At 40.5% G+C, this 27,833-nt stretch overlaps 1 protein-coding gene across 1 annotated transcript in view; it reads left to right on the top strand.

Annotated features, from left to right (window-relative positions):
* Positions 1 to 995: 995 nt before the first annotated feature.
* LOC113529215 (contactin-4) overlaps positions 996 to 27,833 on the top strand; it is a 127,006-nt gene continuing 100,168 nt past the window's right edge. The window contains exon 1 of the mRNA XM_026918266.3: positions 996 to 1,121. The gene's annotated coding sequence lies outside the window, so the exon portion shown is untranslated. The remainder of the gene's footprint in view (positions 1,122 to 27,833) is intronic.

Genomic DNA, 27,833 nt, shown 5'->3' with positions numbered 1-27,833 from the left:
GTATTGTGTTATATCCTTGTGTTGTTAGGAATTATAAAGAGAAGAAAGTAAGAGAGAGGGAGAGATTTAGTTAGTTATTTATTTAGTTCCAGTCCACTAATTTGATTGGTCAAGCAGCATTCCAAGAGCGTTGATATTTAATTCAACAGCACTAATATATTTCACTGTTCGTATCACTCCACTTATTAGTTTGCTACATAAAATTTAGATTCTGGCAATAGTTTGTTACATTAAAATCCATACTACACTAACTACGAGCTGTCAGTCAGTCTGGGCTGCATGGCATTTTAAGCATTGTGCTGCAGCATTGTGTTCATACAATTAAAAGGGTTCTAGTAGGAAACCCTTTCTTATCAGGGAAACTCAGTTGAGCACTCACAGAATCAGCCAGATAACCCTTAAGGGTCCTGGATTTTAACTTTTTTGGGGGGGCATAATAGACATTACAGTAAGAAAACAAGAAAATGGACTTAGTGATCATAGAAAAAGTGGAATTGGTGCATCTGTACAACAGAATAATTTACAGGGGTCAGTATTCATAATTCAGCAGTTTGATTTTAAACCTCTTTCAAAGATATTTTTCCTTAACTCGTATTCTGTTATCATTGCCCCATTTTATGTTTTCAGTACTCGTTTTTTGACAGTTTTGCCATAAAAATTCTATCAAACTTTCCTTTGATTCATTTTGGCCAAAGAAAATATGTTTGCAATTTACATAAATCTTAGTTTCTGAGTACTTAGTTTTTGGCTTCACAGGTATTTATTCTTCCAACCCATCATGTTAGAATTATAACAGATTATAAAAGCATTGTTCTTGGTTACAGCTGCATAAGAATTTTTGTTGCAAAAACAGTCAGGGCTACAGGGTTTACCACAACTTCTCTTACTACTGAATTCATCTCAAATCGGACAATTCTCTCTCATTCATGATCTTAGGAATGAATTTTGCTTGAAAACAGGGTGATGTGTGTTTTGAGGGCAGGGGAGGAGGAGTTTCGTTTTGCCGGTTGTTCAGTCTAGTGTACACTCTGTCAGAAAGACCACGGCGACTATTCGGACATCAGATTTCTCCTTTGCAGCTTGGCGCAGTCCGATCGCAGGAACGGACCATCGTTTAAAAGGTGAGAGAAGCAACTTATCTTCCTGTATAGAGACAGTCGATGAATGCGTCTAAATATAACGCGCGTGCCGTGTGCACGCTCGTGCAGCATCCGTGGTCATGCTGTTGCAGCACGAGGCTCAGCGCGAGCAAAGTAAACGGATTTAGTGCACAAAACAGTGGCATAGTGTACAATACGCTACAATATCAGCACTGAAAATAGCCAGAATTTCAGATATGTGTACAATAAATGACCCGAGCACAGCTATTTAGTTTCTTTTTTTTTGGATATAATAAAAAAAGAACCTTGAATTAACTCGTTTCGTTTGACGCTGTATTAATTTGGCTGTGTACAGTATGCTGCCCTGTGTGTGTGTGTGTGTGTATGTGTGTGTGTGTGCTCAGCACAAATTCCATGATGTTGCATTAATTCATACAGTGTTCATTTGTGGTCCAGTGGATTTAAATGAATTTACATGAACTCTAAATTAATCCTACACTACAGAGGTTCATTAATCTTGTGTATGTTTATGTCTGGCTGGGAATTGGCCTGTGTGCATTTGGTTCGTGTTCTTCTTCCACCTTTACTGCTTATTCCATTTTTTCATTTCAAAGCTGAGGTTTTTGAGGAGCAAAACCAAAACCATCAAAATAAAATGGCCATAGGAGTCTACAAATACACATGCTCTTTGGAAAAGTAGACGCTGCCTACTTTGGATTTTGTCTGAAAAACTTTTCTCCTCAGAAATTCAGTTTTTCTCATTTGAAACTCATGTTTCAAATGACTAATTTTTTTCCCTCTATGGCTTAACTGCAAATTTGAGATTTAAAACATGGGGCATCTTACTTAAAACTTTGCACAACTGCTTTTCTCTGAGATACATCACTGGAGACTGACTGAATGTTTGTGTGTGTTTGTGTGTGTGTATGTGTGTGTGTGTGTGTGTGTGTGTGTGAGAGAGAGAGAGAGAGAGAGAGAGAGAGAGACCATGCATGACCATGTGTTTATCCAGTTGTTCATGAGGTGTAGTACAGTTTTTTTTTTTTTTTCATTTTTCTAAAATCGTTTTCCTGGACAGTAACACTCACAAAATAGCTCTACAAAATAAACTTATTATGTGCAATCATTCATGGAGTTGCTACAACTATAAAACAATAAGACATGTTGAAAAAAAAAAAGATGTCCCAACAGTTTGGTTATCAGAATGATGTTTAGCTAACTCTGCTGCATCCCAGGCTTGATACTGGTGGCTTTGATGAACCTTATGTTAAGGATTAGGCCTGCAAGAATAATATAGAGAATGCATATGGCTCCATGATCAGAGCTGGCTTTATACATTCTTTCAAGTATTAAATTATCTCTGCAAACGGATGTCCATTTACTTTGCCTTTCACTATTCCCCAGGAATTACCTCAGTAATACAAAGTATGAAGTTGGAACTAAGATGCTGTTTTATTTTATTCTGTATACTATACTGTGCCTTTTTATATGCTTTACACATACAGTATGTGGATCCATATATGGATAGTCAATTCTGGTTGCTCCTTTCATGATTGTTCATTATGTTACCAATGTTGACACTGTTTCAAAACAAAAGCCATCCGTCCAAGAGACTAGGAATGAATAGATGTATGGGAACCATTCTGGGTTTCAATAGATGCACTAATATTGTTTTCATGCCTCTGTACACTCACTAATACACTGCTGCATGTGAGTGAGTGTACACAGCCCTCCACTGTGAAGCAGCAGTAAAACAGGAAGGTGAGAGACTTAATCTTCAGTATAGGGTGACATAGATTAGGAAGATAGATGGTACCACTGCTATGGCTGAACACTGAAAGTGCACTGCTGGTAGGTGAGTTGACTTCAATATTGCAGACTCCTTTATGTGTGTGTATATGTATGTGTGTATATATATATACTATATGTATATATACTATATGTAAGTACTGTGCAATATCCTAGGAACCCTATTTTTTAAGTACACATTTTGTTATTGATGTTTATTTTATGATTTCTGCATTATTGAGTCAGTACAAAAACATTTTCTGTGTTCTGTTTCAACTATTTCCAAACATTACTTATCCAAAAATAAATGTTACAGAAAATGTTTGTATGACAGTTTAGAAAGCAAAATATTATGTAACAGACCACTTTTCAGACAGAAAACATAATGAAAGCTGCTGGTGCAAGTGTGACAATGAAAGTCTCCAGAAGAACTGTGGCAGATTCTCCAAGTTGCTCAGTAAAGCCTACCAGCCAAGTTCCTTATAAAACTGCACATTTTTACACATAGGCTGCACATTGCATTAGGGTAAAAATGTCCCAACTGTTCAGTTATCCTGTGCATCAACATTGTTATTAGTAATATTATATAATTCCATAGAAATATCTTTAAAAAAAGATACTTTATTTTTGCTGCAATTTGTAGTCACGCAACTGTAATTCTACCAGACTGTGTGTGTGTGTGTGTTTATATATATATATATATATATATATATATATATATATATATATATATATATATATATATATATATATACTACTATATACTAATATATACTATACTAATCAGCCATAACATTAAAACCACCTGCCTAATATTGTGTAGGTCCCCCTTTTGCCTCCAAAACAGCTCTGACTTGTTGAGGCATGATCCTTTAAGTCCTGTATGTTGCGAGGTGGGGCCTCCATGGATTGGACTTGTTTGTCCAGCACATCCCACAGATGCTCGATCTCATTGAGATCTGGGGAATTTGGAGGCCAAGTCAACACCTTGAACGTTTTGTCATGTTCCTGAAACCATTCCTGAACAATTTTTGCAGTGTGGCAGGGTGCATTATCTTGCTGAAAGAGGCCACTGCCATTAGGGAATACTGTTGCCATGAAGTGGAGTACTTGGTCTACAACAATCTTTAGGTAGGTAGTACGAGTCAAAGTAACATCCACATGAATGCCAAGACCTAAGGTTTTCCAGCAAAACATTGCCCAGAGCATCACACTGCCTCTGCTGGCTTGCCTTCTTCCCATAGTGCGTGCTGGTGCCACCTCTTCCCCAGGTAAGCAATACACACGCACTTGACTGTCCACATGACGTAAAAGAAAACATGATTCATCAGACCAGGCCACCTTCTTCCATTGCTACATGGTCCAGTTCTCATGCTCACGTGCCCATTGTAGGTGCTGTTGGAGGTGGACAGGGGTCAGCATGGGCACTCTGACCGGTCTGCGGTTACGCAGCCCCATATGCAGCATACACTGTGTGTTCTGACACTTTTCTGTCATAGCCAGCATTAACTTTTTCAGCAATTTGTGCTACAGTAGCTCTTCTGTGGGATTGGACCAGATGGGCTAGCCTTCGCTCCCCACTCGCATCAGTGAGCCTTGGGTGCCCGGAAACAGCCCACAAGACCTGCTGTTTTGGAGCTGCTCTGACCCAGTTGTCTAGCCATCAAAATTTGGCCCTTGTCAAAGTTGCTCTTACACTTGCACATTTTCCCTTCTTCCAACACATCAACTTCGAGAACTGACTGTTCACTTGCTGCCTAATATATCCCACCCCTTGACAGGTGCCACTGTAATGAGATAATCAATGTTATTCTCTTCATCTCTCAGTGGTTTTAATGTTATGGCTGATTGGCGTATATGTACAGTATATATGTATATACATTCATACATACAGTACGGTGCAAAAGTCTTAGGCACCTGACACCCAATTTTTTAGTGCATGTTTATATTATATTATATATGTATATATATATATATATATATATATATATATATATATATATATATACATATATATATATATATATATATATATATATATATATATATATATATATATGTGTGTGTGTGTGTGTGTGTGTGTGTATATACATATATATATATATATATATATATATATATATATATATATATATATATATATATAATGTATATATATACACACACACACACACACACACACACACATATATATATCACATATTTTATGTTTAAGGAAAGCAAGTTCAATCTGTTAGAATCTGAATAATTAAAATTTAAAATGCCATCACGAGACCAGAATATCTAAACCTACATATAGGTTTGATACCAAATTATCCCAATAATGAAACAAACAACCCAAATAAACTACCTAGTATGTTTAACTTAGTGGTTGGGTTAAAAACCACCCAAAGATTTTTGTGTAGAAACACTTAATGTCATTTTTTGAAGGCATCCTTGCTTTATAGCATTTCTTTGTGTGTGCCTAGGACTTTTGCACAGTTCTGTATGCACACAAACCCACATATGCCATCATGTTCCTTATTCCATTGTCAATAAATCTTTTTTAAATCCTTATATTAATATACAGTGCAAATAGTTAAATAAAGTACATCCCTAAAGTACAGTCCTTGGGTAGTTGTGAAGCATCAAGGACATTTGATGGTACATTTTGATCATGCACATGTGCCCACTCTGCAGGAGCACCAGTGGTCAGGTGGAGTGACCTTCACTTGCTGTTAATGGACACACTTGAATTGAGGAACTGACTCCACCATTGCAACCATGCTTTGGTACTTCTTGAAAACGCAGCAAAATTTTAGGTTCTAGCAGGCAGTAACCAACCTCCTTGATAATGAAAGACCTTGATAAGACTGAACTTGCTCCAAAGGAACCCATCTTTCATCTCTGCTAAAGCAACATGTACTAAAATCCCTTAGCCTTAGGCAAGGTGAACCTTGGAACTGGGAGATGTTGTGATTTGCTTCTATCAAAGTAAATTGTTCTTTTTCTGTAAAGCCATGGGGAGAGTGTGAATCTGTGTTTTATTTGTTTTGAATTTGTGAATTGCTTTCCTAAGCAGATTTGCTTACCCTTACCTTTCAGTCATTCACTCTGCTTTAATGCTTCTTGGCAGCAAGCACAATGTTCATTAATAAATCAAGAACCCTTGCTGTCAAAGCTTAGAGCAGGAGGGAGTGGTATCATCATGTTCTGTACAACTTTAACTGAGAAGATTCATGTTATTGCTCCTCTTCCAAGTTTGCAAAAATATGCCAGACTTCTTAATGGCATGGTGGTTCACGAAATGTAAATTACTTGTGAAGCCTTAAATAATGACTTGCATTTTTGGGCCTTTTTTGTAGTAATAGTGAATTGCATCAGTGTCTACTCCAAATCTGAATGTGAACCTGATATTTTAAGTCATTTTTCCAAAATTTGCATTATTTCTCTTAATACATTTCTAGAGTAGTCCACTGTTTTTAGCCTCTAAGTTCAATGTAGCCTCTGTCTTTCTTCAGTGCAGGATTTTGATTTATGAAGCAGGTGATGAAAAAAAAAACTCTTCTTCATAAAAAAAAATGTACTGAAAAGAAATAACAAAGTTGCATTATTTTTATATAAGCTCGTTATGCATTTATTTTTTCTAGAAGGAAAAAACTAGTAATTAATGTCAGAGAAGTTAAGTTACAGTTAATGTAATTTATCAGGTTGGGGAATCCCTGCTCCAGAATTACATTACAAGCTTTCACACTTTTTTCAGTCCGTACAGTTAGCAGTTCAATTTAGTTCTGTAGCTGATTAACAAAATGCAAGTTATAGAATTATATATATTCAACAGGATTCAATCAGGAAATTGCAACCAGGGCCTGATGCTGAAATACGTTGTGCTCACACCCCTGCCCTGTCATTGGCTAGTAGTTCTTACAAGCAGCGACAACACTTCACAAAAAACATAGCATATGGCAGTGTTACCTCACATCTTATCCATAGCATAGCCTGTGCCCCTATTCAAAATACCTTAGCACAAAGCCACATCAGCATTATAGCACAATAAAGCCCATATGAACTTTGTAAACTGTAATCTAAGCACAGGATCAAGGGATAGAAAACATAGGCTATCTAGCCTTCAAACTGAAAAAGGCATATTATATTTTAGTAAATGCATTACAGTGAATCAGTGCCTTAATGTGCTGCAAAGTGTGAATAGGTATAGATAATGTAGTGCAGTATATTGGCAATGTACAGCTTAGGAAATAGTTAAATATTAAAATGTAATATTAGCACTTGCATTATAATATTCCTTAATCATACATTGAATGAAGCACTGAATGTGTTCTACAAAAGACAGAATTGTTCATCAAATTCAGTTCATAAACTCAAACCTTCTGGGGATAGAGAAGAAAGGGAATGTACATGCCTATTTTTATGTCTGGGTTAATTTACCTCACCTTCTTGTAATGCAGTCATCTTCAGTGGCTGTATTATCATCACATTACCTCAGAGTGAAATTCCGCTCCGCTTTGTCGTAATTGAGAAAATTCAGGGAACGAAGTGGGGAGAATGGCTAGTCTCAGATGAATTTTCTCTCATCACAAATATCTTAAACATACTATCTCCACAGGGAGACACAAATCATTTCAGAATTTAACAATGTCATAACTTCAGCTCCACATGTCAAAATCAATTAGGATGGCATTAAAAAGCATTCACTATTTTAATGCACTATGCACAGATGGAATTCATGTCAAGATGCACTGTATGTCAGGGCAGCAAGTACAATGAAACATCAGAATCCAGTCAACTGGCAGGATTTCTTATTTTGGATAACCTGGAGTTGGGAACTTATGAAATTACTTATTTTGTATTGATAGGCTTCCAAACAACCTTCAGTAATGAACTGATTGTAATCAGCAATTCATAATTGACGTGTATGTGTGTGCTGTACCTGCAGAGTCAGCTTCCTGACTGAAGTGTCACTAAATAGATTTGTAATGAAGAGTGTGTCAGATGAGCTGTAACTCTCTTACTAATCATTCAATAACTGAATTTGCACACTGAAAGGAGGTGTCAGATACTGTACATTTCTGATTGTTTTAGTTGTGGTTTAGTATAATGCAGTTTACCCACTCTTTGCACCAAGTCCAAGGATCTTGTGTAGGTCCTTCATATGTGAATGTAGTGATTACTTCCATTTATTAATTTAAAATTAATTATAATTTATTAATTCTCCTCTTAAGATCCCATTGAATTTGATGGCTGCCAACAATGTCCTTGAAACCCTTTAACTGCTTTTTTAATCAATTTTTAAATTAGATTTGTAAAGCACTTTCAAGAGACATTGTCAAAAAGGAGCTTTATGTATGGTTTTAATTGTAGACTTAGATCCCTAATGAGCAAGCCAGATTCAACAGAGGCATTCTTAGAATGTCTACATCTACCATATCCATCTCAACAGGAAGGTGAGTCATAGGAACTGTAGGTGTTGGATAGTGCATGTCTCAATGGTATCCAGGTGAGATTGTCTAGAAGGCAGCACAAAGGTTAATCATAAGTGCAATTAGCTCAGAGATGAAGAAGCAGAAACAAATCAGGACCAATCAGCCAAGTCCAGAGGATAGGAGGAGCCATATCACAGTAACCAGTATTTCATTAGGCAGTAGGAGTGCACATACAGCTCAACAGAAAGGGAGAACGGGATGTTAGGTATCATAGGAGCATACTAGAAGTTAAAAGGGTGTATATTATGATTAGAGTACAAGCGGGTCTGCTGCAGGTCTATGTATGACAGCATAACTAAAAGGGAGGCCCAGAAGGCATGAGGGACCCTGGGACAGCACTGTCCAACCACTCCATCAAATAACCTGTGTGATCACATGAGACAGAGGAGGAGACAGAGGGGGTGGGGGCAGCATCAAGATATCTCAGTTTGCCATGACTATCTATGATAGTGAACCCCCTGATCTACACCTTTAACTTTACCTTATAGTAGAGCTATTTAACACAATGACTGAATAAATAAGATTTCAGCCATTGAAGATTGAGACTGTGTGTGAGTACTGAACAATAATTGGAAGGCTATAGCTGGGAGGCTTTGTAGGTAAAAGCTCTGCCCCTCTGCTGTAGTTTTCATTACTCTAGTTACTGATAAAGGGCCTCCACCTTTTGATCAAAGCATACATGGCAGATAATAATAGACCAATAGTTCACTCAACTATATTGGGGTGAGACTATTTAGTGCATTATTTTGTAACACTTTACAATACAGTTCAAAAACTCATAGATAACTATGCAGGTGCAAAGCAGGAAGGAATGAGTAGTTTTTCATCAACATCTTATTCCTATAAAATAATAAGAACTACTAGTTAATTACTCAATATGTTAGTAGGAGCTCACTATTACACTGTAAAAAATGCTGTAAATTTTATAGTAATTTACTGGAAACCTGAGGTGCAATATTAGGTTTGCAAAATTTCCCCCTCTGAGCTGATCTGCTAGTTTCCCCAACATAATTTTAGTGGAATATGTGGGCTCAGTCTAATTCAATCTAAATTGTAAAAGCCTACACAGGCCATGTATTGATTAATGCAGGCTCAACCAAATCACCATTAAATACCCTACTACTAGTTACCCTACCCTCTACTGCTAGTCCTGTCAGCCCTAGAACAACTCAGAGAAGCCAAAGTTTTCACCAAACTGGACCTGCTCAGTGTATACAACCTCATCCGCATCAGAGAGGGTGATGAGTGGAAAATGGCACTCACCTCTGCCTACTAAGAGTACTGCATAATGCCTTATGGGCTCTCGTGCCCCCTCAGTATTCCAGTGTCTAATAAATGACATGCTTAGAGAGACCAGCTGGGTAAATTTGTGATTGCATACATCAATGACATTTTGATTTACTTGCTGTCCCAAGAAACGAAGCACCGGTACGGGTTCAGCTCCATCGCCACTTTACTAACCAACTTGTTAAAGAAAGGGGCGAAAAACTAAAGTGGAATCTGGCTGCTGACCAAGCTGTGCAGAACCTCAAAGAGGTGTTCACCACAGTGCCCATCCTTTAAGCATTCTGACCTGAATAAACTCTTCAGAGTGAAGGTAGATGCCTCTAACACTGGCATAGGTGCAGACCTGTCCCAAAGGCCTTTTTTTGGGGAAAAACCGAAGTTACATCCAGTGGAGTTCTTCTCAAAAGAAACTCAAACCAGCTAAATGGAGCTACGATGTGGGTAACCGAGAACTACTCGCCATAAAACTGGCCCTAGAAGAATGTAGACACTGGCTAGAAGGTGCCTTGCATCCATTCCTCATCTTCACAGACCATAAGAACCTGGAATATCTAAGAACAATTAAACGTCTCAACTCCCACCAAGATGGGCTCTATTCTTAATCAGGTTTAATCTCAGCATCTTCTTCCATCCCGGTTTTAAAAATCGCAAGGCATTTTTCTTGTTCCCTGCTTCACCAAAAGAATAAACTGATGAAACCATTCTCCCTGAATCTTGTTTCATGAATACAATAACCTGTGATTTGTACTGTGACATGGCCAAAGCCAATCGTCTTCAGTCTCCTGAATCCTGTCCCCAGAAAAAAAAAACAACAACTTTGTACCACCCAGTTTGCAGGTTAAACTCACTTGGGCTCACACCTCACCTGCCACTGGACACCCAGGCATCCACAAAACCAACAAGCTGCTCCATAACAAATACTGGTGGTCCAACATGCTCACTGACACACATTAGGTCATCTCATCATGTTCTGTCTGTGCCCAGAACAAAGTCCCATGCACCTTACCTGCATATAAATTAGTACCTCTGCCAGTCCTACAATGCCCCTTTTCACACCTTGATCTGGACTACATAACCAACCAACTGGTCTCCCAAGGAAAGACGGCTATCCGGGTGGTCACAGACTGATTTTCTAAGTCCTTCTGCCAGATACCACTGTCTAGGCTACCCACAGCCTTCGAAAATTCTGAAGTTCTGTTTAATCATGTGCATAGATTCTTTGGGTTACCATATTGTAAGTGACTGGGTAACACTGGGTAATTCATGGAAAAGCTAGGAATGGCCATCAGCCTCACCTCTGGCCAATGTTCAAGTGGAGTGAACCAACCAAGAAATAGGCAGGTTCCTATGCTCCGTCTGTGCTGATAATCAGGATGATTGGTCTCGCTTCCTACCGTGGGTTGAATATGCACAGAAGTCATTGAGCCACTCAGCCACCCAGCTCACTCCCTTCCAGTGCGTCCTAGGTTACCAACCTCTCTTGTTCCTGTGGAACAAGCAGTGGACAAGTGGTTCAGGCAGAGAGAACAGGTGCATTAAACCACACACCAACGTCTGGAACAAGTGGCACAGAGCAACAAAGAAGTTGCCAAAAGACGTTGGACTGAAACACTCAGGGATCAACCAGGAGATCAAAAATGGCTTTCCACCAGAGACCTCTGGGTCAGTCTGTGCTGCTGCAGAATGCTCATCGCTACATAGGTCCATACAAAATCTTACAACGCATCAATGATATAACGTATAAGCTGTAACTACCATGTCACTGCTGCCTTCCTCCCTCGTTCCATGTGTCATGCCTCAAGTGGTAATCCAAAGACCCTTGACTGAAGGGGTCCCCACTATGACCCCACCAGAACCCCTAGAAATCAAGGGACAACCGGCCGATAGAGACAAAGCCATTCTAGACAATCAAAGAAGATAAACTACAATATCTAAATGACTGACACGGTTACAGCCCTGAGGAGAGATGCTGGATTCCTGCACATGATGTTCTCACTACTTTGCAGTGTCTGTCATGCTCGACAACCTGAAAAACCTGGAGCTTATCCTAGACCACGTAAGAACTCTGCTCCTGCAGTGAGCCCTTGCAGGGGATGGGTTCTGTCATGTCTATGCCAGAATCAGCGTCAAACATAACCCAGACTGCATCAAAAACTACAAACTTGGACTCCCTGGACTACAAAAACCACACACCATGTTCAGTGTCATGTTCACAGTCACCTGACTACTGATCACACACACCTGGACTCAATCACCACCCACTACACACTCCAAACACACACACACACACACACACACTGCAAAGTATCCACTCAGCTGTTACTACGACTGCAAGTCTTTCGATTCTGATTACTGTTTCTGGTTTTGACTCTGGTTTGGTTATCTCATTTTTGCCTTGACCTCTGATAACCTGTTTGTGCATCACCTGACCTCGTGCCTGTTTTTCGACCTTGACCATGTCTAGTGTTTTTGGATCTGATTTTTTGTTTGCCAATCTTTTTTAAAAATAAAGCATTTTCCACAACTGTCGCCGTCTCTGCCATCTGAAAGAACGTAAGTTTTAAAGTATCACTCCTGTTTTGTACCATAACAGCTCTAAGTTGTATGAATCACTTAAGAATTTTGTTTGCATGTATTGTAACTATATGGATGTGAGTTTAAACAATAAAGGGAAACTCTTAGTAATGACTACAAGTGTTACTATGTAGCTCTTCAGTAGTTAATGAAGCTGTGGAACTGTATTGTAAAGTGAAACACAGGGAAAGTCATCAGTAATGACTGAAGTGTTACTGTGTAGCACTTCAGTAGTTAATGAAGATGTGGAACAGTATTGTCCATTTCTCTCTTTAGACTTTTACTGGCTAAATAAAAACAAGACTCCAACCCTGTGCTCCTCTGAGGAGACCTGAATAACTCATATAAATATTTACATTTTAGACACTGAGCTGTTGAAATAGGTTGAGGTACACTGAACAGCCATAACATTAAACCACCTGCCTAATATTGTGTAGGTCCCCCTTGTGCTTCCAAAACAGCTCTGACCCATAAAAGCATGGATTCCACAAGACCTCTGAAGGTATGCTGTTTTATCTGGCACTAAGACGTTAGCAGCAGATCCTGTAAGTTGTGAGGTGGGGCCTCCATGGATCGGACTTGTCCAGCACATCCCACATTCCTGAACCATTTTTGCAATGTGGCAGGGGGCATTATTCTTCTGAAAGAGGCCACTGCCATTAGGGAATACTGTTGCCATGAAGTGTTGTACTTAGTTTAGTTTAGTTTATTCATTTATAAAACACGTTTAAAAACAACTTGTTTGAAACCAAAGTGCTGTACAACTAGTATAAAGCAAATCTATACACAAAAAACATGTAACAATACAAAATACCGAAAGACAAATGGACATTTTCCAGGCTCAGAGATAAAGAATAAAAGTGAGTCTTCAAGGAGAATTTGAACATAGCAATAGAGGAGGATGATCTTATATGAAAAGGGAGACTATTCCAAAGCCTGGAAGCAGCCACCGAGAAAGCCTGGTCAGCCTTGGTTTTGGAACGTGAACGTGGTACCGAAAGGAGTAATTGACTTGATGATCAAAGAGATCTTGGTTACTTGATCTGTAACAATGTTTAGGTAAGTGGTATGTGTCAAAATAACATCCACCTGAATGCCAGGACCCACGGTTTCCCAGCAGAACATTGCCCAGAGCATCACGCTGCCTCTGCCGGCTTACCTTCTTCTCATAGTGCATCCTGGTGCCATCTCTTCCCAAGGTAACCGATGCACACGCATCTAGCTGTCCACATGATGTAAAAGAAAACATGATTCATCAGACCAGGCTGCCTTCGTCTATTGTTCCATTGAGATAAACAATGTTATTCATTTCCCCTGTCAGTGGTTTTAATGTTATGGCTGATCGGTGTATATTAGGTAGTAGATCTCCAGGAGGAAGGTAAGGCTTTGATATTAGGAGTTAATCTTGGTGTGATCAGAAATTAATCAGTAATTTCTGAGCCATAATTAGCTAGTAGTTCTGCAGGTGAAATGTAAGACTCAGTAATTACTTTGTAAGATTCAGTTAAACTCCTCATTCAGCATTAGGTAGGTGCATAGTTACTGCACAGTTAACAGAGAACTCTTACTAACATACTTACTGAGTAATTAACTAGTAGTTCTTATTATTTTATAGGAATAAGATAGGTGTTAATTAAGAACCACTTATTCGTTCCTGCTTAGTTCTTGCATAGTTATCTATGAGTTGTTGAACAGTATTGTAAAATGTTACACTTTATATGTTTTATAGTATTTTATAATCAGTTAAAAATTTTACTGAGAGTCATTGCAGTGTCGATAAAATATGGGTAATAATATCTACTTGAGCTTCAAAGAATAGGCTGTGTTAAGTCATGCCAACTTTTTTCACCACTGCACATGATGCAACTGAAAGGCTGTCAATAGCTGCTATATAATCAGAATTCCTATTTCTAGGTGCCTCTGGTGCCTGTAGTGAAAAAAAAACACACAACAATGTGTTTTGTTGTTGTATTCCTCAAGCTTAGTAAGCTGGTGTCTGTCATCAGGTTTAGTTGAAACATACAACTCTGTCTCATCAGCAACTGTGATGAAGCCTAAATGCTGGCTGAAAGATTTCATGTAAATGATTTCTGTGCAAGTATGAGCTCAGCTTCTGAGCTAAATCTAATCAAGGATGGATATATAGGGGATTTTTAAAACTTGGCCCACAGTTTGACAGTTCACATGGGCCAAGGTTGGACTTCTTATTCAATGGTTTGATAACTGATAGTTTTGAAGATTTGTACACCTACCCAATGCTGAATGAGGAGCTGTTATCAGAGGTTGGTAGTTTCTGGTAGAACTTCCTTTTGAAAGCATATATTTACTGGGTCTAGTACAGTTGATGTGAAGGAGATCCGTGGGATTTATTCAGTATTTATAATTATATACATAACATAGAATCCTACAGGACCAATGTAAAACTACCATACCATGCGATTGTCAAGAGGGCAAACTGGCTTCAAAAACAGCTTAATTATCATCTACTGTGGCCAAGGAATAAGCCCATCTTCATAGCACTCACCATCACCTCTGCTCATGCATTGTGATTTCATTTATAGTCCAGAAATGGACATTCAGTGTTTTCTGCCAACAGCAGAAATTGTTTTTTAACTGAAACAGACCTTTCTGAGCAATTCCCCTTCTTAATAGAAAACATGTCCTGCAGACACAAAGGTAATACTAGGGATCTACTGTACTGCCATCTTTATCTCAGCAAGCATAAATCACAACAATGTTTTTGTTTTTGTTTTTTTCTGTGCTTGGACCTGTATATAGTGTCTAGCATTTTAAACTAAGTCCAACTAAGTCCATAAGGTACAATTACAGTCCATAAATCATTTCAAGCCCTTGGTTTGAGAGTCTCACTGCTACATGAGCACTAACTGCATAGTAGACATTGTCTGAGGAAGACATAGTAAGTTGTGTATTTGACCTGACGCCAACTGCTGCTGCATCAACACTAGAATAAAATATTTTATCATTGCCCTATACATATGACTTCATACATCATGAGAGGTCTGATGGCCATGAGCATAATTTTCCTTATGGCCTCCTAATGACAATATCCGCTTTGAATTTGGTATTCAGTAGCAGTGGTAATTTCAATGCATCCCACTAACTTGAATCTTTTGAATCTGTTCAACCAAAAAGATTCATTCAGATTTGTTCATTGATTCGTTCAGTGACCCTTTGTGTAAATTACATCATTCCATCAGTAGGTGGAGCCAGTGTGGGTCTTTTTAGATATTATGACTAAGTCGTGTTTCATTTACTCAATACATTCATTTAAAAATGCCAAGTTTTCAAGAAGCAAGTTTTAGTATTAAGATTTATTAAAATTGGCATGTCCAATCCACAAAAAGAAGGTCTGGTGAATTTATTTTCAAGAAAGACATTTCAGTCAGTGCAGGCTAATTTTGAGAGAGTGATCACGAATGTAATTTTGTAATGTAATTTTTAAAAAAAATTACATACGTTATGAAGTAGTTTTCAGTGCTACCAGAATTTTAAAATATAGCCATCAGTCATTTTACACATTCATGTATAGCGGATTATGCTATGAACAATACATTAGTGTATAGCGGATTATGCTACGAACAACACAACAACAACACATAAGGCTTGTCTTAGTGCTACACACAAATGCGCTGTCCTGCACTCTTTCCCTTCTTGTTGAAAGGGTGGCGAACCGAATGAATGAAATGCATATATCAGCAGACCTCAGTGAGTCAACAGATCCTCGTTCGTTCACCTAGTTTCTTCATTTCGTTCATGAATGACAATTACCAGTTTGTTCATTTCGTTCACAAACTGCAAGTACCGGTTCATCAGAATCAGTAAGTCTACCACTCTCGTTCAGACTCAAAGTAAGGGGCATGTTCATTCAATACATCCAACCAGTGATGTCCTCCTTCACAGCCTGCATTAGTGTTCAGTAAAAGCCTGACTCCCAAAATCAAGCAGGAGGATTACAGAAAACTGAAGCAGAACAAGTAACAGTTGTTAGTCATTACACTGGACACCAGTTCAAAGTCTTTTTGCCATGTTTGTTGGTTGGGCTTTTTCCACATACTAACTAAAGCAGTCTTATTCTCCACCTATGTACATTTTCTGTTTATCGTCTTACCTAAAGACCTTTTTTACAAACTTCAGAGTGATTTAGTTACAAAAGTTAGGTTAATACAGGTTCTTGTTGATATTTTAGCCAACAATGTCTGAAGATAATGTAGAGAGTCCTACCTATGTCTTGGATAAGAAACAGCCAACTGCTTCAATGTTTACAGTGCCAGATCAAGATATCATTCTCTTTTAAAAGTCCCCACTTGTACACTACTGCATCCATATTGAGAGGGCTTCATCTGAGAATGTCCTTTTCAAAGTTGTAAAAGAAGTAGTAAAAGTAGCTAAAAGACAGATGGTTCATGAGCATAGGGTTTAATATGTGATGTATCGTGTTGTTATACTGAGGAACAGAGACAAGAGTTTGTATGTTTGGCCTGGCTTCAAAATGTACTTATTTTATAAAGCTATAGAGGAGTATACTCATACTATGATCCAGCTGTAGTGAAGAACTGTGGAACTCTTATAATGATATCTCTGGAGAGACAGGTTACGAGTGCACTAATTTTTATATATTCACAGCCACACCTGGCATCCGATGCATTTTAGCAAAAAGTAAGACATCAGTATAAGGGCACCACTCGAATAGACAAATATGGATAAATTAAAATGAACATCCCTTACATGAGAAATAACAGTGAAAGTGCCAGTTTAATGAGAAAACCTGTGTGGTTGTTTTTGAAAAAGCCTGTGAAATAAAATGTACTTTTGTTCACCACTTGTACAAGCCATTTGTACAAACAAAAGGCTTAAAGTAACAGAAGGTAAAAGCCCTCTTTTATCCTTTAATTGTGTTTCTTTGGTAGGCCTCAACATTTCAACTACTCTGGACAATGGAGATATAAAAGGTCAGGAGAACAAAGAACAAGTATTAATCCTTACTTTATTTGCCTGCTCAATTGCAGCACCCACTAGAACTTGTCTTTATATGCTGATCAAGAACCAGGGCCACAAATTCTAATTCTAATTTAAAATGACCTTAGATCAACATAAAAATAATCCCGATATTATTACATTGCTATATTAGTTTAATAATATTCTGCAGTCACACAGGTCTGTGTTAGCTATGATTGGTGTCATGTATTGTGAGTGCAGATGGATGTAAATGCAGTTTAAAGTGTTTATTGAGAGGCAGGTAGACAAATACAAAAATGACAGGCAGAGACAGCATCCAAAAACAGGCATGGGTCAGGCATACAAACTGGGCAAACTAGGCAAAATAAACAGCTGGGGTGTGGGAGGTTGTGCCATGCTCTTCAAGGTGGGGCAGAACATGGGAGGCCTCATCATTGGCTTCAAGCTGGAATAGAACTTGGGGGGCTGTGCTGTCGGCCTTTAGCATGAGCAGGTCATGAGAGGCCATGCCTCGACCGCTGGCAGGAACATTTGCCTCTGGCTAGAGCTCTGCAGGGGAGACCACCTCATTGGTCTCAGGCTGGAGCTCTGGAGATGAGGCCGCCATGTCGGTCTCTGACTGGAGCTCTGGAGGTGAGGCTGCCCCTTCAGCCTCAGGCTTGAGCTCTGGAGGTGAGGCCGCCGTGTTGGCCTCTAACTGGAGCTCTGCAGGGGAGACCACCTCATTGATCTCAGGCTGGAGCTCTGGAGGTGAGGCCGCCACGTTGGTCTCTGACTGGAGCTCTGGAGGTGAGGCTGTCCCTTCAGCCTCAGGCTTGAGCTCTGGAGGTGAGGCCGCGATGTTGGCGTCTAACTGGAGCTCTGCAGGGGAGACCACCTCATTGATCTCAGGCTGGAGCTCTGGAGGTGAGGCCGCCACGTTGGTCTCTGACTGGAGCTCTGGAGGTGAGGCTGCCCCTTCGGCCTCAGAATTGAGCAGGATGTGGAAGGTCACACCAACAGCCTCTGCCAGGAACAGAACTTGGTAGGCTGCTCTGTCTGCCTCAGGCTTGAGCTCTGGAGGTGAGGCCACCACATTGGCCTCTGGCTGGAGCTCTGCAGAGGAGGCTGTCCCTTCAGCCTCAGGTTTGAGCTCTGGAGGTGAGGCCGCCGTCTTGGCCTCTAACTGGAGCTTGGCAGGGGAGACCACCTCATTGGTCTCAGGCTGGAGCTCTGGAGCTGAAGCCACCATGTTGGCCTCTGGCTGGCGCTCGGCAGGGGAAACTGCCGTGTCAGCCTCTGGCTGGACTTCCTCCTCGGCTCCAGCCTCCTTCTCCTCATAGTTGATGGTGAATGGCCATGTAGGTTCATCCAACAGCCTGGCCCGCCCCAAAAAATTCTCAAGATCAAAGTCAAAGTTCGCCTTCCTGTAGATCACTCTCATTACACACACGAACTCGGCTACACTTCCCAGACCAAGGTTACCTGTGGTGACCAGATGCTCCATCCACTGGTGGGCTCAGCCAGTGAACCAGGATATCAAGAACCCCAGCCACTGCTTCTTTTTAGGCTTGGGGTACAACAGGCTCTCAAAATAAAACTGGCATTGAAGGAAGAATCCATTCAGAGAGCTTTCAAAGCCGTCAAAGGGAGCCAGAACATCAGTGTCGAACCACTGGGGAAATCGCACAGAATCAAATGCTGGCATGGAAATCCTGGCGCAGCACTCCTTGCACAGAGAGATGCAAGTGCAATGAAAAGCGTTTATTGAGAGGCAGGCAGACAAATCCAAAACGACAAGCAGAGACAGTATCCAAAAACAGGCATGGGTGAGGCGATGTACAAACTGGTCAAACTAGGCAAAACAAACACAAGAAACAAGAAACAGGCAAGAAGTCAAAAAACTGGAACAAGGAACACTGGACAACGGCTTAGTAATGCGCCTTCGGCGAACACTGAAACAGTACTGCATGAAGAACAAAGACACAGGAGGGGTATAGGTGTACACACTAATAAAGGCCAAATTAGGAACAGGTGAGATTGATCATGACACGTGAGAGGAAACAGCAAATAACAATACAGGGGCAGAGACAGCTACATGGCAACATAAACAAAGACATAAACATAAACCCGGAAGTGCACGCTGTCGCGGTGCTGGTTGCTTAAGCGCACTGAGCGCTTTTGCACTTGGTGCTCGGTACAAGGGAGAAATACCTGACAGTTGGACACGACAAACCTATTCTTCAGTTCTCCGGGATCTTTTGTATGCATAATATAACTTTTTTAAAATTTTGCATTGAACATCATTTCAGATTTGAGAATGTAGGAACAGAAAAAAAACACTGGTAGACAATAAAGCCTGCCATCTTTTGCAGCTGATTACATTTCCATTTTCAGATAGACAATTACTCTCTGAATCTGACACTGAAACGATTTGTTTATTAATTTGAAGGAAAGCTGAATGTTCTTAACATTGTACTATCGTAATATGTCAACTGAAAATCCCATTTATTTTTCTGCACAATATGCAAAAAATGATTAAGAACAATAAAAATATACTGTTTGACTATTGTTTAGCAGCATTTTTTGCCTCAAAGCCAACATGGGCTGCCAGTTTACTGTGAAATAAACAGTAAACATATTTACATATAGTAAAGTACTGTAATATCGTAATGTTGTATAAAACAACACACAACCCAATGCATTTACTCATTTGGCTGATGGAGGATACAACTGAGCTGAAGGGACTTGCACAAGCATGATGGTTTGGTGGTGCTGGGAATTGAACACACAGCCTTCTGATCAGTGGCTTAAACGTTAACCACAGAGCCACCACAACCACACCACAACATCACTCTGACTAGCTTGCAATGATTCAACTACTTCTACCACTGAATAAACTCCACTAAAAGATTGCATTGAATCAATGCAAGCTAACTGAGCAAGTTGTGGTGACTCAGTGGTTAAGGTTTTAAGTCACAGATAAGAAGCGTGCATGTTCAAATACCAGCACCACCAAACTTCCTTGAGCAAGACCCTTCAGCTCAGTTGTATCCTGCTTTGAGCAAACCTAATGGGTTATGTGTTATTTTATACTATGTAAGATATTACAGTTCTTTATTGTAAATATGTTTTACAGTTGTTTACTTTATATTTTACAGTACTTTATTGGCAATCCAGGTTGCCAGTAAATTACTGTAACATCTACAGTTTTTTTTTTTTTTACAGTGATGATGCATGGGGTGAGTACAAAGATGCATCTTCTAGTGACATTATAGTTTCTTGGTAAAGGTTACAAAAAATGTATCTTTGGTTAATTATATCTCAGAGCTTCAATTAAAAAAAGTACATTTATTTGAAGAAAATAATAATTAAAAAAATCAAAAATATATTTTTTAATTAAAACTATATGTGTCACAATAGTTGGCAGCCTTGCTTAGTTCTTTGTGCAGCCCTTCTTTGTCAGCGTAATAGCAGAGTCTTCTTTTATAATGCTTGTTGAGATAAGAATACAGAGCAAGGAATCTGAGAGCACTCCACAATACAGAAACTCTCCACAACCTCCAAATCCTCTCTTGTGGACTTTGAGCTAACCCCACAGGTTTTTAATGGGGTTTCAGTCAGGAGACTGGGATGGCCATATCAGAAGCTTGATTCTGTGGTCACTGATCCACTTTAGTAAGAATCTGACATACATTATGTTTTGGATCACTGTCCTACCAGAAGATCAACCATGACCCAGTTGTAACTTCTTGGCAGAGGCAGGCAGATACAAGGTTCCCAGGGCCAGCACAGATCCTCCACCATACTTAACAATGGGGAGTAAGTTCTATTCTGTATAACCATCCTTCTTTTAAGCCAGACTCACCTTGAGTGTTTCTTGCCAAACGATTCGATTCTTTGTCTTATCCGACCATAGAACCAGTTTCCTGAGTTCAAGTAGCATCTAGCGTCTAACTCCAGATGCTTCCATCTGTGTTTAGAGGACAAAAAGGTTTTTCCTTTGGCACACCTTCCAAATAGTTTGTTGGCATTGAGATGGTGTCTAATTGTATATTTGGAGATTTGATGACCTCAAAATGGTGCAATCTTCTGCATACAGCCCTGTGCAAAATTAAAGTAAATAACACTTAATTTTTGGTTGTTTATCCCTTACTTGCAATAACTGCATCAAGCCGACGACCCTACGACATCACCAAACTGTTGCATTATTCTTCTCTGATGGTTTTCCAGGCTCATACTGCATCTGAATTCATTCTGCTGCTACCATCATGAGTTACATCATCAATAAAGATAAGTGAGCCCGTTCCAGAAGCAGACATGCAAGCCCAAGCCATGGTGTTACGTCTTCCATGCTTGACTGATGAGCTTGTGTTGTTTTGGATCTTGAGTTGACCCTTTTTTCTCCACAATTTGGTAGAGGGTAATCTGGGTTCCAGAACTTGGTATTTCTTTGTGAATTCCAATCTGGCTTTCTGATTCTTACTGCTGATGAGTGGTTCGCATCTTGTGGAATGGCCTCTATATCTCTGCTCTCGAGCTCTTCTTTGAACAGTGGATTGTGATACCTTCACCCTGCCCTGTGGAGGTTGTTGGTGATGTCACTGACTGTTTTGGGGTTTTTCTTCACAGCTCTCACAACGTCATTAATTTCAATAATGTCAATAATTAATGACAACTGTCATTAATTATTGACATTAATGACAGTTGTCATTAATTATTGACATTAATGACAGTTGTCATTAATTATTGACATTAATGACAACTGTCGTTAATGTCAATAATTAATGACAACTGTCATTAATTTCAGTTGTTTTCCTTGGCTCACCTGTTTGATGTCTGATTGTTAGCACACCAGTGGTTCCTTTATTTTTCAATCCAAATTGTTATAATGGTTATAAAATAAAAGTATAATGTTATAAAATGATCCTTTTTAACAAGAAATACAGACTTCAAAGGCAAAACCCAAGGATCAAATCAATAGTAGACATTCAGATCTATTAATTATTTAAACAATCAATCTAACAGGGCACACCTGGACAACAAGAAACACCTGTCACATGTTGCTATATTTTTGATCACTTGATTGACCAAAATTGGTGGGTTCAAACAAAACCAAACAAAAACAAAAAAAAACAATTCAAAAATTGGATCAACCATCTTGATTGATACAAGATGGTGGCACGTGCACACACTGCGGCTTCTCTCTCTCCCGACAGAACGGTGTTTTCCTGTTTTTTATCTTGTAAGTCACAGTGTTATTGTAAGTATTCGTTACGTCTGTCTGTCTTTTAGCGTGTATAAAGTCGTTAGAACCACATTTTTAGAGTTAAACTCCCCACACGCCAAAGAGCTGCGTGACCCCGGTCTGCTCCGGAGGTCTATTCCATCACCGACCCCCACTCCTGCATCTCGCCCACAGTGGATGCGCCACAAGTGGCATGAGAGGAAGCAGAAGAGGGGTAAGCGCGGAGGTATCCAGGCTAGGCTAGCGACTAACCCACACAAGCCAGCGATCCCCACCATCGTACTGGCCAACATACGCTCTTTGGAAAATAAACTGGACTACATCCGTTTACTGCGCTCCACTCAGAGGATTGTAAGAGACTGTTGTGTTTTTGTATTCACGGAAACATGGCTCAGCAACAGCGTCCTGGACTCTGCCAATCAGCTCGACCAGCTAACATGCTATCGTGCAGACAGAGTTCTCGTCGAGGGAGGTAAGTCGAGGGAGGTAAGCTCAGCAACAGCGTCCTGGACTCTGCCATTCAGCTCGACCAGCTAACATGCTATCGTGCAGACAGAGTTCTCGTCGAGGGAGGTAAGTCCCGCGGCAGCGGGCTTTGTGTTTACATCAACGATGCTTGGTGCCACGACACTCATGTGGTCTGCAGACACTGTTCACCCCTGGCGGAGTTCATGATTATTAAGTGCCATCCGTTCTATCTACCGAGGGAATATACAGCCATACTGCTTGTTGCTGTATACATCCCTCCTAGCTCCAGTAACAACAACAGGAGTGAGGCACTGAATGAACTATACCAGCACATCAATGAGCAGCAGACAGCCCACCCTGATGCATTTCTCATCTTGGCTGGGGATTTCAACCATGCAGACCTAAAAAGTGTGTTTCCTAAAATATATCAACACATAGACTTTCCAACTAGGGGAAACAACATACTGGACTTTGTTTACACCACCCAGAGAGGAGCTTACAAGGCCCTTCCCCTCCCCCACCTTGGTGCCTCAGACCACATCACTGTCATGCTAATGCCTGCATACAGATCGCTTGTTAAAGTCGCCAAACCAGTTCGCAAACAAATACTGGTGTGGCCAGAGGGGTCTTCAGAGGCACTTCAGGACTGTTTCAGCACCACAGACTGGAAATTGTTTAAGCAAGCTGCCACATACAACACCACTGACCTCCAGGCGTACACAGAGACTATCACTGCCTACATCACCAAGTGTATTGATGATGTAATGGTCACCAAGACCATCACTGTTCGGGCCAATCAGAAGCCGTGGCTGACAGGCGAGGTCTACAGACTCCTGAAGGCTCATAACGCTGCCTTCAGATCTGGAGATGAGGTGGGACTGAGTACAGCTGGGGCCAACCTGTCCCGAGGCATCAGGGAGGCTAAGAAACAGTACTCCAGGAGGATAGTTCATCATTTTAGCGACAGCAGAGACACTCGGAGCCTGTGGCGAGGGATACAGACCATTACAGACTACAAGCCCCCGCCACAGACCTGTGACAGCACCATCTCCCTGCTGAACGAGCTGAAAGCCTTCTTCGCTCGCTTTGAGGCACAAAACAGCACCACTGCACAGAAGACTCCACCTCCTCCTGGCAAACAGGTGATGACATTGTCCACGCACAGCGTGAGGAGATCCCTCAGCAGGATCCATGCACGCAAAGCTCCGGGTCCTGACAACATACCTGGTCGTGTACTGAGAGACTGTGCAGTAGAACTCTTCACAGACATATTTAACATCTCACTTAGTCAGGCTGTTGTTCCCACATGCTTCAAAGCCATCACCATCATTCCAGTCCTGAAGAAGTCGTCCCCCTCCTTCTTCAATGACTACCATCCAGTTGCACTTACTCCTATCCTAATGAAGTGCTTTGAACAACTAGACATGCACCACGTCACCACACCTTGACCCCTTTCAGTTTGCGTATCGGTCCAACCACTCGACCGATGACGCCATCACCACTGCTCTCCACTCAGCCCTCACACATCTGGACAAAAAAGACTCATACGTTAGAATGCTGTTCATAGATTTCAGTTCAGCATTCAACACAATCATCCCTCAACAGCTCATTCACAAATTGGTCCAGCTAGGACTCAACACCTCGCTGTGCAACTGGCTGTTGGACCTCAAGCAGTACGGGTCGGCGGCAACACATCCATCACCATCACATTTAACACAGGGGCCCCTCAAGGATGTGTGCTGAGCCCCCTTCTCTTCACTCTGCTGACCTATGACTGTACACCTTCACACAGCACCAATCTCTTCATTAAGTTTGTGGACGACACGACTGTGGTGGGTCTCATTAGCAACAAAGATGAGACAGACTACAGGAGCGAGGTGAGCCGCCTGGCCGGGTGGTGTAAAGACAACAATCTCTCTCTAAATGTGGAGAAGACAAAGAAAATTGTTGTCAGTCCAGGAGAGCGCACACTCAGCATGCTCCTCTGACTGTCAATGGTGCGACTGTGGAAAAAGTGAGCAGCACTAAGTTCCTGGGTGTGCACATCACAGAAAACCTCTCCTGGACTGACAACACTGCATCACTGGTCAAGAAATCACAGCAGCGTCTCTACTTCCTGTGCAAACTGAAGAGAGCCAGAGCCCCGGCCCCCATCATGTGCACCTTCTACAGAGGCACCATCGAGAGCATTCTGATGAGCTGCATCACTGTGTGGTATGGCTCCTGAAATGCGTCCTGAAGAAAGACCGTCCAACGCATAGTGAGAGCAGCTGAGAAGATTGTTGGTGTCTCTCTCCCCTCCCTCCAAGACATCTACAGCACCCGTCTCACCTGAAAAGCCCTCTGCATTGCAGGTTGTCCCACCCACCCAACACACAGCTTCTTCAATCTGCTGCCATCAGGGAGAAGACTGCAGAGTCTTCAGGCCAGGACCAGTAGACTGAAGGACAGCTTCATCCACCAGGCTGTCAGGAAGCTCAACTCTCTCCGGGCTCTGCCTCCCCTCCCCTCCCCTCTTCTGCAAAATGCTCTGACAAACTCTGACCCTCTGACACCCCCCCCCACAATTCCCCAGGACTTGCACCATTCACCTGTGCAGCATTATCCCATGCTCTACCTCATACAGCATTGGACTGTAAACTACCTCTTCTGACAGTTTTACTTTGTCACTTTAACTTTGTCACTTTAACAGTCTGACAAGCTCTTTGCACTACTCACTTTACATCTGAACTGTTTGCACTCTATCTGTTGTGCCTTGTAGATCTACATTTGTATTTTATTTATATGTATCCATTTGCATTTCCATTGTATTTTTACATCCTTTTTTTGTGTGTTTTATCTGTATGCACCTAGGGCCTGAGAGTAACATAATTTCAATTCTCTGTATGTGCGGAACATGTGCCAGAATTGACAATAAAGCAGACTTTGACTTTGACTTTGACTTGAAATATGCCATGTTCTAAGTTGTTTAACACATTTAGATGTGAATATCAGGATATAAAAGCTTAAATCCTTATCAATCATCTCATATTGATCCCAAACTTAAATGTCTTCAGTTTACAGCAAAAACAAAATAAGTAGCCAGTCTACCTTCAGAGAACACAGAGGAAATCCATGTGGACACATGGATAACATACTGTACACAGAAATACACAGGTCACTAACCTGAGCCCAGGCTCAAACCAGGGACCCTGGAACTGCAAGGTGGCACAGGAACCTCTACACTATCATACCACACCATGTAAGGTCAAATTTAAAACTCAATTAATTCCAGGCACTGAAAACCTATTCTCCTCCTGTTGGTGCAAAAGAATCAGATATGAATTATGAATAGAACCAGAAATAGACAGCACTGTTGTCTACATGCAAATCAATCCCATGTGCCCCAAACATAACTGCTTGTCACTTTGCATAACATATAAGATTGTGCAAGCCTCACTCTGATAATGCAATAAGGGAGAAGGCCACCCGAGGCTCCCCACTAGTAGCATGAACTCAAGCAACAGAAAATCTCATCAGACAGAGTTAGAGGTATGATTTATTTGTTTTACTGGACTAATTTTAGATTTCTGATTTCTGAAAGCAAAAACTAGAAAATGAACACCCAGGAATGCATGCTGAGCAAAATTTTCCTTTGATAGTACACATGATGCTTAATTTAATTCACTTCAGTCTTTCAGGAACGATGCAAACTTTACCACCATGTTCATTCTCGAGAGACCTTCTAGCTAAACTCAGCTGTCATTTCCCACCACATACCCTTAGACTAGTTTAGGTATTTGAATATGATTTAAAAGCTGACCTTGTTGCTCAGATACAAACAGATGGTTAAATGAAGTAAACACATGGAGGGTCAGCACACACTAAGACCTCCACCACATGGTGCCGCTGACAAAGCAGTTAAGTACTGCTGTACGAGTGGAAACTTCTGTGCTTCTGTAAATCAAACAGTAAGCACTTAGATCTCTCTATAATGCGTGACTTTATGAGCTAGTTCACATAGATGTTATGTCCTCTGTAAAACAGTTTTCTTTAAAGAGACACATCAAGGACCACAGTAAAATAGTGGACATTTCGATCTAGCTTTTGAACTTAAACACTCTGAGTGTAAATTCAGTGCTTTCAGTTTTTGCTATAATGCTTTATATTTGTAGAATGTGGTTTGAGAGATATGCGATGACACCACTAACTAGACACCACTAACTGAAACACCCTAAAACCCAATATCGCGTTTTTCAGGATATTATGTTATATGCTTCTAAGTTATAAGCATGTTGCTTACAAGCATTTTTAAAGAAAATGACATTAAATATCATATAGCTTTGTAGTAATGAGAGCACATATTAAAATGGTCTTGCCTAAGGGATCACATTTAGTTTCAGTGGAAGGCTTCTAAGAGCAAAGAATGCTGTCAGATTGCACATTTATTATAATGTGGGTAGATTTAGCTGTCTTATCAATCATACTTTCTAAATGGAAAAGTTTGTATTAAACTTCGAAAAAACACAACCTTGTTTTTGAAATGGCAGGACTTTGTTCTAGATTGTGTTTTCAGAATTATTGGGAGGAAAAAAAATGGCCACAGATTCACAGTCATGGCAGATTTGACTACACATCATAATCTGCCTGGCCTAGTCTGGCTGTGTATGCTGAATTTTATCAGAAAACATGGCCTTGCTTCAGACATAATGAAACAATAAATGCACCAGGACCTACCAAAGCTTTGCCATTCTCTCCACTGCTTATCTTAACATGGACAGATGAAACCACAAATCTGTTTGCTGTTGGAAAAGGCATTACTGCATTGGCAGTGTTTTTCCATGTATTTTTGAATGTGATTTGTTTCCAAACAATCCCATATGTATGATGGTTTAATTTTATTGTCTAATTTCAAAAGCAAACAAACAGACACACAAATAAGCAAATTAATAA

The sequence above is a fragment of the Pangasianodon hypophthalmus genome, chromosome 2 (assembly GCF_027358585.1).
Source record: "Pangasianodon hypophthalmus isolate fPanHyp1 chromosome 2, fPanHyp1.pri, whole genome shotgun sequence".
NCBI classification, from domain to species: Eukaryota; Metazoa; Chordata; class Actinopteri; order Siluriformes; family Pangasiidae; genus Pangasianodon; species Pangasianodon hypophthalmus.
The sequence above is the reverse complement of the archived record's forward strand: the minus strand, read 5'-3'. Positions and strand labels throughout refer to the sequence as shown.